Raw genomic sequence first — 12523 nt, 5'->3', positions numbered from 1 at the left:
TTTTGTTGCAGGCAATGTCCGCCTAGCCATGTGGCCTATCTGCAGAACCGCAGCAGTCTATTATGACAGTTTTTTTTAAGTGTTCCACATAATAAGAAACACATGAGGTATTAGTGATATCTCTAAGGGTCTTTGATGTTCGAAGTCCCGCAAACCAACATCATTTATCTATGCTGAGAATGTCCTTTATATTGTGCAGGAAGAGTTGGAATATTCACAGAGCTTTGATATTAATGAGCTGTGTGAAAAAAGAAAGAAAAAGGTGCGGAGACTGAATGACGAAGTCACGGCAAAACTTACGGTACGAAAAAAAAAGCGATTTTCTGTTATGTGCGCCGATGCATACAGTGACGGTGTCGTGCCAGTTTCGTGTGTGTCTTTCTTTGTTGCTAAATCGGTACGTTGAAATATAGTCTTTTGTAACCTAACCAATAATATTGCTACGGAACAATATGTGCGATCACGAAAGGGCGAGCAGTGTGAAGTCGACGACGACGATTAGAAGCTAGCGCGGGCTGTTGCCCCTTGGCCAAGCGCAGCGTATTTTCTTGTAACTATACTTGTACATAGCTCGTTGCGTCGTCCTCAATTTAAGTAGAACCCTTTTCGTAAGCCTCCAGGTTTCTGCCCGGTACGTGAGTACTGGTAACACACAGCTGTTATATACTTTTCTCTTGAGGGACAATGGCAACCTGCTGTTATTGATCTGCGAATGCCTGCCAAACGCACCCCGCCCATTCTTATTCTTCTGATTATTTCACTCTCATGATCCGGATCAGCAGTCACTACCTGTTCTAAGTAGATGTATTCCCTTACCACTTCCAGTGCCTCGCTACCTATCGTAAACTGCTGTTCCCTTCCGAGACTGTTAAACATTACTTTAGTTTTCTGCAGATTAGATTTTAGTCCCACCCTTCTGCTCTGCCTCTCCAGGTCAGTGAGCATGCATTGCAGTTGGTCCCCTGAATTACTAAGCAAGGCAATATCATCAGCGAAGCGCAAATTACTAAGGTATTCTCCATTTACTCTTATCCCCAATTCTTCCCAAGCCAAGTCTCTGAATACCTCCTGTAAACACTCTGTGAATAGCATCGGAGAGATCGTATCTCCCTGCCTGACGCCTTTCTTTATAGGGATTTTGTTGCTTTTTTTATGGAGGACTACAGTGGCTGTGGAGCCGCTATAGATATCTTTGAGTATTTTTACGTACGGCTCGTCTACACCCTGATTCCACAATGCCTCCATGACTGCTGAGGTTTCGACTGAATCAAACGCTTTCTCATAATCAATGAAAGCTATATAAATGGTTGGTTATACTCTGCACATTTCTCTATCACCTGATTGATAGTGTGAATATGATCTATTGTTGAGTAGCCTTTACGGAATCCTGCCTGGTCCTTGGGTTGACAGAAGTCTAAGGTGCTCCTGATTCTATTTGCAATTACCTTAGTATATACTTTGTGGGCAACGGACAGTAAGCTAATCGGTCTATAATTCTTCGTCTTTGGCGTCCCCTTTCTTATGGATTAGGATTATGTTAGCGTTCTTCCAAGATTCCGGTACGCTCGAGGTCATGAGGCATTGTGTATACAGGGTGGATAGTTTTTCTACAACAATCTGCCCACCGTCCTTCAACAAATCTGCTGTTACCTGATCCTCCCCAGCTGCCTTCCCCCTTTGCATAGCTCCCAAGGCTTTCCTTACTTCTTCCGGCGTTACTTGTGGGATTTCAAATTCCTCTAGACTATTCTCTCTTCCATTACCATCGTGGGTTCCGCTCATACTGTATAAATCTCTATAGAACTCCTCAGCCACTTGAACTATCTCATCCATATTAGTAATGATATTGCCGGCTTTGTCTCTTAACGCATACATCTGATTCTTGCCAATTCCTAGTTTCTTCTTCTCTGCTTTTAGGCTTCCTCCGTTCCTGAGAGCTTGTTCAATTCTATCCATATTATACTTCCTTATGTCAGCTGTCTTACGCTTGTTGATTAACTTCGAAAGTTCTGCCAGTTCTATTCTAGCTGTAGGGTTAGAGGCTTTCATACATTGGCGTTTCTTGATCAGATCTTTCGTCTCCTGCGATAGCTTACTGGTATCCTGTCTAACAGAGTTACCGCCGACTTCTATTGCACACTCCTTAATGATGCCCACAAGATTGTCGTTCATTGCTTCAACACTAAGGTCCTGTTCCTGAGTTAAAGCCGAATACCTGTTCTGTAGCTTCATCTGGAATTCCTCTATTTTCTCTCTTACCGCTAACTCATTGATCGGCTTCTTATGTACCAGTTTCTTCCGTTCCCTCCTCAAGTCTAGGCTAATTCGAGTTCTTATCATCCTGTGGTCACTGCAGCGCACCTTACCGAGCACGTCCACATCTTGTATGATGCCAGGGTTAGCGCAGAGTATGAAGTCTATTTCATTTCTAGTCTCGCCGTTCGGGCTCCTCCGCGTCCACTTTCGGCTATCCCGCTTGCGGAAGAAGGTATTCATTATCCGCATATTATTCTGTTCCGCAAACTCTACTAATAACTCTCCCCTGCTATTCCTAGTACCTATGCCATATTCCCCCACTGCCTTGTCTCCAGCCTGCTTCTTGCCTACCTTGGCATTGAAATCGCCCATCAGTAAAGTGTATTTTGTTTTCACTCTACCCATCGCCGATTCCACGTCTTCATAGAAGATTTCGACTTCCTGGTCATCATGACTTAATGTAGGGGCGTAAACCGGTACAACCTTCATTTTGTACCTCTTATTAAGTTTAAGAACAAGACATGCCACCCTCTCGTTAATGCTATAGAATTCCTGTATGTTACCAGCTATATTCTTATTAATCAGGAATCCGACTCCTAGTTCTCGTCTCTCCGATGAGCCCCGGTAGCACAGGACGTACCCGCTTCTGAGCACTGTATATGCTTCTTTTGGCCTCCTAACTTTTCGTCTGCGTCTTCCTACGTAACATATCTGGTGGAGGTGCACGTTCCCTGTACCTCGTCACGGAGCTTCGCAGTGGACGGTACGTCGAGCCTTCCTTCATGGCTCCCGGCGACGACAACCCGACTCCGCCGGCTCCGACACCTGCTGCCACTTCGACGACCTACATCACTCTCCCCGCTCCCCGTGATCCTGGCGTATTCTCGGGCCAAGATGGGGAAGACGTCGATGACTGGATCAGCCTGTATGAACATGTCAGCCGCAATAACCGGTGGGACCCTACTATTATGCTCGTCAACGTAGTCTTTTACCTCGGTGGCACACCTCGAGTTTGGTATCGCACGCACGAAGATGAGCTCACCAGTTGGGATTCACTTAAGACACAGCTTCGAGACTTGTTCGGCAACCCCTACGGTCATCAACTTGCCGCGCAGAATGCGCTTTCCGGCCGTATGCAGACGTCAACAGAGCCCTATGTCACGTACATTCAGGACGTCTTGGCTCTGTGCCGCAAATATGACACCCACATGACTGAGTCAGAAAAGGTTGCCCACATCCTCAAAGGCATTGCCGATGACGCCTTCAACTTGCTCGTTTGCAACAACGTAGCGATGGTGGATGCTGTTATAAAAGAGTGCCGCCGCCTGGAACTCGCTAAAAGCCGACGTATTGACCAGCAGTTTGCCCGCCTGCCCAACACCCCAGCGACATCATCCTGTGCCGACACTCCTCGTCCCAACAACACTACCGATGTTACCAAGATCGTCCGGCGTGAGATAGAGGCCGCCTACCCGGCTGCCTTCGACTCCAGTCCCACCAACACATCTGCAGTCACGGTCTCACTGATCCAGGCAGTTGTCCGCCAAGGGTTCGAAAACATGGCTCTTCACACCATCTGCTCGGCCCATCGTCCTGATACCCGCCCGGCTTCTTCGATTCCGCTCCGTCCCGCATCTTCTTACCCACCACGTTTCCGCAACCCATCTGAATGGCGCACTGCTGACGACAAGCCCATTTGTTTCCACTGCCATCGAATCGGGAACATTTCTCGGCACTGTCGCAGCCGCTGGAGTTCCCCGACCCGGTCTACTTATACTGCCTACTCTCGCCCCCCCGGTGGCCCTTCTCGTCCCTATGCCGCACGCTCCGATAACGCCGCCGCTGATTCTCCTGCACCGAACCGCTCCTATTCTCGTTCGCCTTCGCCCCAACGACGACAATCTCGCTCTCCCCAGCCCCGTCGCTCCTATTCGCCGACTCCCTTCGGACGCCGCTCCCAGCCGGAAAACTAGACGATGCAGCGCCTCGAGGTGACGGTGCATTGCTCCTTACGCCGCCACATCCTCTACTGACGTTGCCCACTCATCTGAACCTTCTTGACGTGCAAGTCGACGGTGTTTCTGTGTCTGCACTCATAGACACTGGGGCGCATTTGTCCGTAATGAGCGCTGACCTTCGTAACCGGCTCAAGAAAATTATCACGCCCGCCACGACGCCTGTTGTCCGTGTCGCCGATGGCGGAACAGCCCCCGTAATTGGTATGTGTACCGCCCGCGTCTTCTTCGCCGATCGCTCAACAATCGTGCTATTCACAGTCATCGCCCACTGTCCCCACGACATCATCCTCGGCTTAGACTTCCTCTCCGCACATTCTGCTCTCATCGATTGTTCCGCCAATACTCTCCGCCTTGACCTGCCTGTTCTGGATCCTGCTGAACCACACCCCAGTCGCCTCAGTTCCGTCGACTTCGTTCGCTTGCCACCTTCGGCACTGACCTACGTTGACCTAGTGTCATCCCCACCAGTCCCCGACGGTCACTACATCGCGGCTCCTATGCAAGACGTCCCCCTTACACACGGGATCACAGTACCTCATGCAGTTTTATCTATTACGGCGAATTGCGTCTGCCTGCCAGTGGTCAACTTTGGCTTGACGACACAAGTGCTGCCACGCGGGATGTCTCTGGCCCAGCTTTGCTCATTTGAGGATCACTCAGTAGCATCCATTGCAGTAGACGACACTTCATCCGATACTCCTCTACCATCGCAGTCAGCAAATTGTACCATCGCTGACTTACAGAAAATGATTGCACCCGACTTGCCGTCCGAGCACGCTCGTGAACTCTACCGCATTCTGTTTTCGTACCACCATATTTTTGACTTTAGCGATCGACCTTTGGCCCAAACTACAGCTGTCAAACATCGCATTAATACCGGCGATGCCCCTCCCATTAATCGCCGCCCGTATCGAGTGTCACCAGCTGAGCGTCAAGTTATTCACGCAGAAGTTCGCAAAATGCTTGCCAAGAACATTATTGAACCATCATATAGTCCATGGGCGTCACCTGTTGTACTGGTCAAAAAGAAGGATGGCTCATGGCGCTTTCGCGTGGTCTATCGGCACCTTAACAGGGTTACCAAAAAGGACGTGTATCCCCTACCTCGGATTGATGACGCCCTTGACTGCCTCCACGGTGCTCGCTATTTCTCCTCTATTGACCTTCGCTCCGGCTACTGGCAGACTGCCGTGGACGATGTCGACTGCGAGAAGACTGCTTTTGTAACACCCGACGGTCTTTATCAATTCAAAGTGATGCCGTTCGGTCTATGTGACGCCCCTGCCACTTTTGAACGCATGATGGACTCCCTTCTTCACGGTTTCAAATGGTCCACGTGCCTGTGCTACTTGGACGACGTTATCGTATTCTCCCCAACGTTCGCTACGCACCTCGAGCGCCTCTCAGCAGTCCTGGACGTTTTTCATCGAGCCGGTCTGCAACTCAACGCATCGAAGTGTCAATTCGGCCGTCGCCAGATTACCGTCCTTGGACATCTCGCTGACGCGAACGGAGTGCAACCGGACCCAGGCAAGATCCATGCTGTTACGCACTTCCCTGTTCCGAAGTGTGCCAAGGATGCGCGCAGCTTCATCGGCCTTTGTTCATACTTCCGCCGTTTCATGAGAAACTTCGCCGCCATAGCACGACCACTAACCGAGCTTTTGAAAAAAGACACCCCTTTCCAGTGGGGCAATAACGAGGTCTCTGCATTCTCACATCTAATCGACATTCTCACAACGCCTCCCGTTCTGGCCCATTTCGATCCTTCTGCGCCTACCGAAGTCCGTGCCAGCGGTCCCGGAATTGGCGCAGTACTGGCACAACGCCAGCGTGGCCACGACCGTGTTATCGCTTACGCCAGCAAGCTCCTCTCACCCGCGGAGCGCAACTATTCCATCACTGAGCGTGAGTGCCTGGCCCTAGTTTGGGTGGTTGCAAAATTCCGCCCATGCTTATATGGCCGACCCTTTTCCGTTGTCACAGACCATCACGCGCTTTGCTGATTATGCTCTACTGAAAGATCCTACAGGAAGACTTTGTCGCTGGGCCTTACGCCTCCAAGAATATTCGTATACTGCCACCTATAAATCTGGCCGACTACACAAGGACGTTGACTGCCTGTCTCGCTACCTGGTCGACGAGCCTGACGACGCCGATAGTAGTAGCGCCAACGCCATTTTCTCTGTGTCTGCCTTCGCTAACGTCGCCGATGAGCAGTACCGAGACCTATCGCTGCGAGCACTTATCGAGCGTCTGCGCTCTACACCTACCGACGCATCCGTTCGCCGATATGTCCTCTAGGGCGGCATTCTGTATCGAAGGAACTTCCTCCCTGACGGCTCTGATCTTCTTCTTGTCGTGCCAAAACAGCTACGACAGACTGTGCTCTTTGAGATGCATGACGCACCCACTGCAGGACATCTTGGGGTAACCCGCACGTGCGACCGCGTCCGCCGCCGCTTCTATTGGCCTGGTCTCGCTCGCTCCGTTCGACGCTATGTTGCTGCCTGTGATCCCTGCCAGCGCCGGAAAACACCTCAGGTGCTACCTGCCGGTCATCTCCAGCCGATCACCATCCCTGTGGAACCGTTCTTTCGTGTTGGATTAGACCTGCTCGGTCCCTTTCCCACGTCATCCTCTGGGAACAAATGGGTAGCCGTCGCGACATATTACGCCACCCGATACGCTATCACTCGGGCTCTCCCTACCAGTTGCGCCACTGACGTCGCGGACTTTCTCTTGCGTGACATTATCTTGCTTCATGGCGCCCCGCGACAGCTGCTTACTGACCGTGGTCGAAATTTCCTCTCGAAAGTTATCGCTGACATTGTGCGTTCCTGCTCCACTCAACACGAGCTGACTACCTCATACCACCCTCAAACCAATGGCCTGACAGAGCGGTTAAACCGTACTCTTACCGATATGCTGTCAAAGTACGTTTCCAAAGACCACCACGACTGGGACATTGCCCTTCCTTACGTAACATTTGCGCACAATTCTTCCCGGCAGGACACCGCCGGATTTTCTCCATTTTACCGACTGTACGGTCGCGAACCTACCTTGCCCCTAGACACGGCACTTCATCCTGCTGCGATCTCAACAAGCGAGTATGCGCGCGACGCCATCGCCCTCGCCGACCATGCACGCCAGCTTGCCCGTGCTCGACTGACGGCCTCACAAACCACTCAGCAGTGTCAGTACAACGCCCGCCATCGTGACGTACAGTTTTCGCCTGGTGCGCTCGTGCTCCTGTGGTCGCCCTCTCGTCACGTCGGACTTTCCGAGAAGCTCCTTTCGCGATACACATGGCCCTACCGCGTGCTGCGCCAGGTGACGCCTGTGACTTACGAAATTGCTCCTGTTGGTTCAACCTCGTCCCCTTCTCTGGCATCTAGTGATGTCGTGCATGTCAGTAGGCTCAAGGCCTACTACACTGCTTCCGAGTCCGATCTTTAGTCACTCCGGGACGGCGCTTTTGCAGCCGGGGGTAGTGCTACGGAACAATATGTGCGATCACGAGAAGGCGAGCAGTGTGAAGACGACGACGACGATTAGAAGCTAGCGCGGGCTCTTGCCTCTTGGCCAAGCGCAGCGTATTTTCTTGTAAATATACTTGTATATAGCTTTTCGTCTGCGTCTTCCTACGTAACATAACCAATAATATAAAGTCCAATATGGTACGTAGTGTCATAACTTCTGCCCCGGCGCAACAAGTCACGAAATAAGAAAGAAACCCAACGCAAGACTCTGTGGCTGACATATAAAATCATAACTGTTTGGCGCATTGCCTTCGAGTTCATGATTAAGCGCTGACAATGTACATCTGAAAGCGGCTCGTTGTACTTAGTTGCGAAAGTATCACTGTCTCCAATGACTTACCCAAGCCGATAGTTCTCAAGACAAGGGTAACGATGTCGGCAATTGCAGTGAGGACACCTGAGATGCTTGTCGTAGTCAAGGGGGTGATCAGGCACTGCACCAAAACATGACAATCGCGAATGACTATGACCTTTTATGGCATTGCGAGAAAACAGGAGTAACCGCTGGAGGAAGCAGTAATACTACCACTATATTGCTAAATTGTAGTGTGGGCGCTGTATAAGGGCATTATTTTGTAACAATGGCTGTCATTTACAGTTCACACTGGTTTACGCTTTTGACTCGCACAAAGCTCCACATCCAATATCACCAGTAGTGGTCGTTCCACGTGAGGACTACTAGTACGGAAATAAATAGAATCAGAGGAAAAGAACACTTTGCGATGTAGGGCCCCAGTGTTTGATCTCGGGCAATGGCGCCTTTATCAAGAGGGCCTTCGCAGATTTGTGTGTAAATTTACTCCGAAGTACCAACTTCGAAGCATTCTATAAGGTGGTTACGTACCTTGCCTCTAGCAAAATCGTTCGATTTTTCTTGTCGTTGCTGCATTTCAAGTTACATCGTGTACATTTCATATGTATATGGAAACACACGCCTATACACACCGAGAATTAAACAAAAAGCGCAGGAGAGTCGCTCACACCCTAATGTTACAACTAGAACTTATGTAGCAGATATGGATTATGGGAACTTTTGAATATGGCGTGCATTATTCTACCTACATTGTTACACTCAATTCAATTTCACAGTGTGACATGAGAGAGCTTGCCATTGTCTCATCCTAAGCTAAATCGGGTGGTTGTTGCGTTATCGAAGTGCTCAAAAACATTTGTTGCCAATGGTATGGTATGGTATGGTGAAACTTTAAAGAAGTCCTGCAGATCGTGAGTCTTCACGAAGCGGGCCGCTCCCACGTGGGAACCGGAAGGCCGAGCCTTTCGGCCGCATCGTGGGCCAATGTTTGTTGCCAATGTCATGAGAAATTCTTATTGCGTAGATTTGTGTGCAGTGGACGGAATACAATTGATGAAGTGCAACCATTTGCACCGACAAGTGCTAGAGTGTCGAACTTAGAACGAGTCTTACCGTTAGCAGCCTCGTCAGAGCCGTCACGACTCCAGTCTGCAGCATGCCATGAAGAGAAAGAGTGAGCATGTGGGTTAATGCTGATACATTGGAAGGAATTCAAGGACGCAAGCCTCGATGATATACACCTGAGAATGATTGTCCCACTTTCTTAACATTTGTTAAATTACGTATGCCGAATGATGTGTTCGCGACGCCCTTCTACATGTCTGACATTGCCCATTACAGCTGGGAAATCGCTTTGGCTTATAACCGTTTCACACAATGACCCATAAGTGCGGTTATGTGAACGCTGCGCCTTTCCTATACGGTCTTACGGTGTCCATTAGAATGAGATTTCCACTCCAAATTACATTCATTAATACTGACACCAAAAACTAAGATCGCCCGCAAGTTTCTGTAGCACGAGAATGAAGAGTGCATTCATTATACAAATATACCGGGCGTGGTGAAAAGTAAATTCCGCTGCTTGAGTCAAAGCTTAGCCAATCAACAATTCCCACACCTAGCGAATAGCATAGCGTCACGGATAGGATAGAGAAGTTTTATCGGAGGATTCTATGTATTACTTATTGGGCTTGCTTAACTTCGAGTGCATTTATTGCGGATATAATTTTATGTTTAGTGGAACCCGCCACAATTGGTTAACGCGAGCACCGTGTAAGTCCACGTCATTCCTATAGGTGAAGGTACCGCTTGTATGTGCACTGAATTAGTGGTGTAGAACACTAGACATCAGGTTTTCCGCCGGTGGTACGTTTTCCTTTTCAGCGGCACGAAATGTCACCTTTCCCAGGAAGCATTTCATCACTTTATAGCAGGTAGTGGCGTTACCTCTGCCTAGTAGCTTAGTTAGCTTATAAGTTTATGGACAACTTATTTCAGTCTTCTGGGCTTGATCTTTATTGATTGCACTTTTTCGCCAATGTGGGCTCCTTCTGGAAGCGATAGATAGCAAAAACTGCGATTTATAGATAACTTGCATAAAGCTGACAACTGTGTTGTGCACCGAAACGACACCGCTTTTCAGCCGCCATTGTGAGCTACACACGGGCAGGCTGCGGTAGCCTGTCGGCTGCTCCACCGCGTGCTTACACGTATTTTGCTGTTTCTATAGCGTTCCCTCATTCAACATGCCTACCCACTGATAAGAGCCGGTATGCAAAGAGTGTATACCTTTTAGCCGTAAGGTATATACGATGAGTGCGGACCACTCAGTGCGATGTGAGTACATCTATATCTCCTCTGAACTACCCGCCGCGTTTGCTTAGTGGAAATGGTGTTGGGCTGCTAAGCGCGAGGTCGTGGGACCGAATCCTGGCCTCAGCGGCCGCATTTACATCGGGGCGCAATGCGAAAGCACCCGCGTAGCTACATTTAGGGGCACGTTAAAAAGCCCTAGGTGGTCTAAAATATTCCGGAGTCTTCCACTATACGGCGTGCCTCGTCATCACATCGTGGTTTTACGGATGTAAAACCCCATTATTTTTTAAAATCAACTCTCAACTCGGCTGCTGCGACGCTGTGCAGACCACTTGCCTGTATTTTCCCGCTATAGTTAAGTGCAGCAGCTTAGAGTCACCGGTCACTTCCCATATTTTAGTAAAAGTGTAGAGCGCACACATGGCAGGTTATCTGTTTATGGCTCTGCTCAGGTACCCCACGCTCGCAATGGGCTGCGTAACGTGGCACGGCATAAGCGGCGGCAGTCATGTTTCTCCAAACAATGTGCATAGATGCGGGCATAGGCAGCAGTTTCTGCGGGAGTGCAGAAAATTCTTCGCAATTTAGGACACTTGCTAGCACTGATGTTGTTACCAGTACTACCCGTATTTTTTAACAGGTTCGCAGTATTTTAATTACTCGCTATAAAGTTCTTCAGTGGGTGAATCTTGTCTGATTTATTTACTAAGCTTTATTTTTTGCGCAATCTGTACACGAACAGGTCAAGAAGGACAGCTAGGCGCGGTATCGGCGCGTCTATTTTTGAAAACAAATGACCCTTTTTGTTTTTGTAAGTTCGCGCTTTTCAGATTGAACTTGCAGTTTTCGAGAACAATTTATGCCCGTACAAAAGCACAGCTTTATAAGAGGCAACATTATACGAACTACTTACAAAAGACCACTTGGGAAGCGCAGATGTTAGGATCAGTATTTGGGCTATTACATCACTCCTCTGCCACTCTTTCAATCGGACAGCTATTTCTTGCTATATAATTTATGAATTCAGGCCATTTTAGGACGATGTCGATATTGGCTTAGCGCCCACACATTCATGCGGTGAAATGTTTACCACATGAATGTTTAGTACTTTTACTTGGATATTATGGAGGTTTAGAATATGTGTCTAGAGCTTAAGATGCCCTGACAAGCGACCGCTTTGCGTTCACGCTTTGGCCCGCCGGGAAGGCGCTTTAAGCTAGGGTTCCGGGCTTGCGGTAAAGACACGTGATTGCAGTGCCCTTCCTGCATGCGGAAGGAAAATGAACACATAATGGCAGAGAAGAGAAAAATACATCAAATACTGCAATACCAAATATTTTACACGCTTAAGCGAAATGTACATGAGAGTTCAATATTTGCCATGAGGAACAGTTGACGCGTTTTTGAGGTGTTCGCGGCGACGTTCAGACGAAACAAAGCAGGCTTGGGGCGCTTCGGCCACCCACGCTATTTTTCGAAAGTTAGCATTAGGGGCGTGCGATAACCCAAGCCCTAAGATACCGCATGCTCTGTGGCGAGATGCTATTCATTAAGGACTTCCTACCTTAGCGGAACCCTAACCTGAAGCAACCTATTTGCTTCAAAGTGTTAGGGTTATAGGGCACTGATCAGTTTAGCCGCTAAAGCATTTAAGGAGAGCATTCAAGGAGATGTGCAACGGTAATGTCAGTTTTTTTTACAAAACAACAAAGAGAGGAACTTACCGTACTCGTCGAACATAGGTTCAGCGATGTTCCAAAGCACTGCAATGAGATCGAAGCAATCAGTGGAGGCGATTGCAGTGCAAATCACTGAAAAAATGTGTTTCGCAGTAGCAAGTATAGAGCAGACGAAATAAAGGCGGCCAGGTTTGTGTTTTGCGTCAGTTCACAATGGCTTCGTAATTAGCTAAATATGCAAAAGAGCTTGTGGTTAATGGAGACTCGAGGTGACCAGTAGCTGGCTAACAAAAGAAGCTTCCAGCTATAGCCAACGTTTAGAGAAGGGGGCTTTCGCAAACGATGATGGCAAGATCCCTTATCGAAACGTTTACACTAGCCTGAGGCGTCCCATGTTCG

General features: G+C 48.9%; 1 long non-coding RNA gene across 1 annotated transcript; it reads right to left on the bottom strand.

Moving 5' to 3' along the window:
- Positions 1–8162: 8162 nt before the first annotated feature.
- LOC129386824 (uncharacterized) lies at positions 8163–12212 on the bottom strand. The gene is made up of 3 exons (XR_008614106.2): positions 12170–12212; positions 9243–9278; positions 8163–8250 (listed from the first exon to the last, which is right to left on the bottom strand). It is a non-coding gene; the product is annotated as an uncharacterized lncRNA (long non-coding RNA).
- Between the last annotated feature and the right edge of the window lie 311 nt (positions 12213–12523).

The sequence above is a fragment of the Dermacentor andersoni genome, chromosome 8 (genome assembly GCF_023375885.2).
Source record: "Dermacentor andersoni chromosome 8, qqDerAnde1_hic_scaffold, whole genome shotgun sequence".
Taxonomy (NCBI): domain Eukaryota; kingdom Metazoa; phylum Arthropoda; class Arachnida; order Ixodida; family Ixodidae; genus Dermacentor; species Dermacentor andersoni.
Note: the sequence above shows the minus strand (reverse complement) of the source record. Positions and strands in the feature narration are given on the sequence as shown.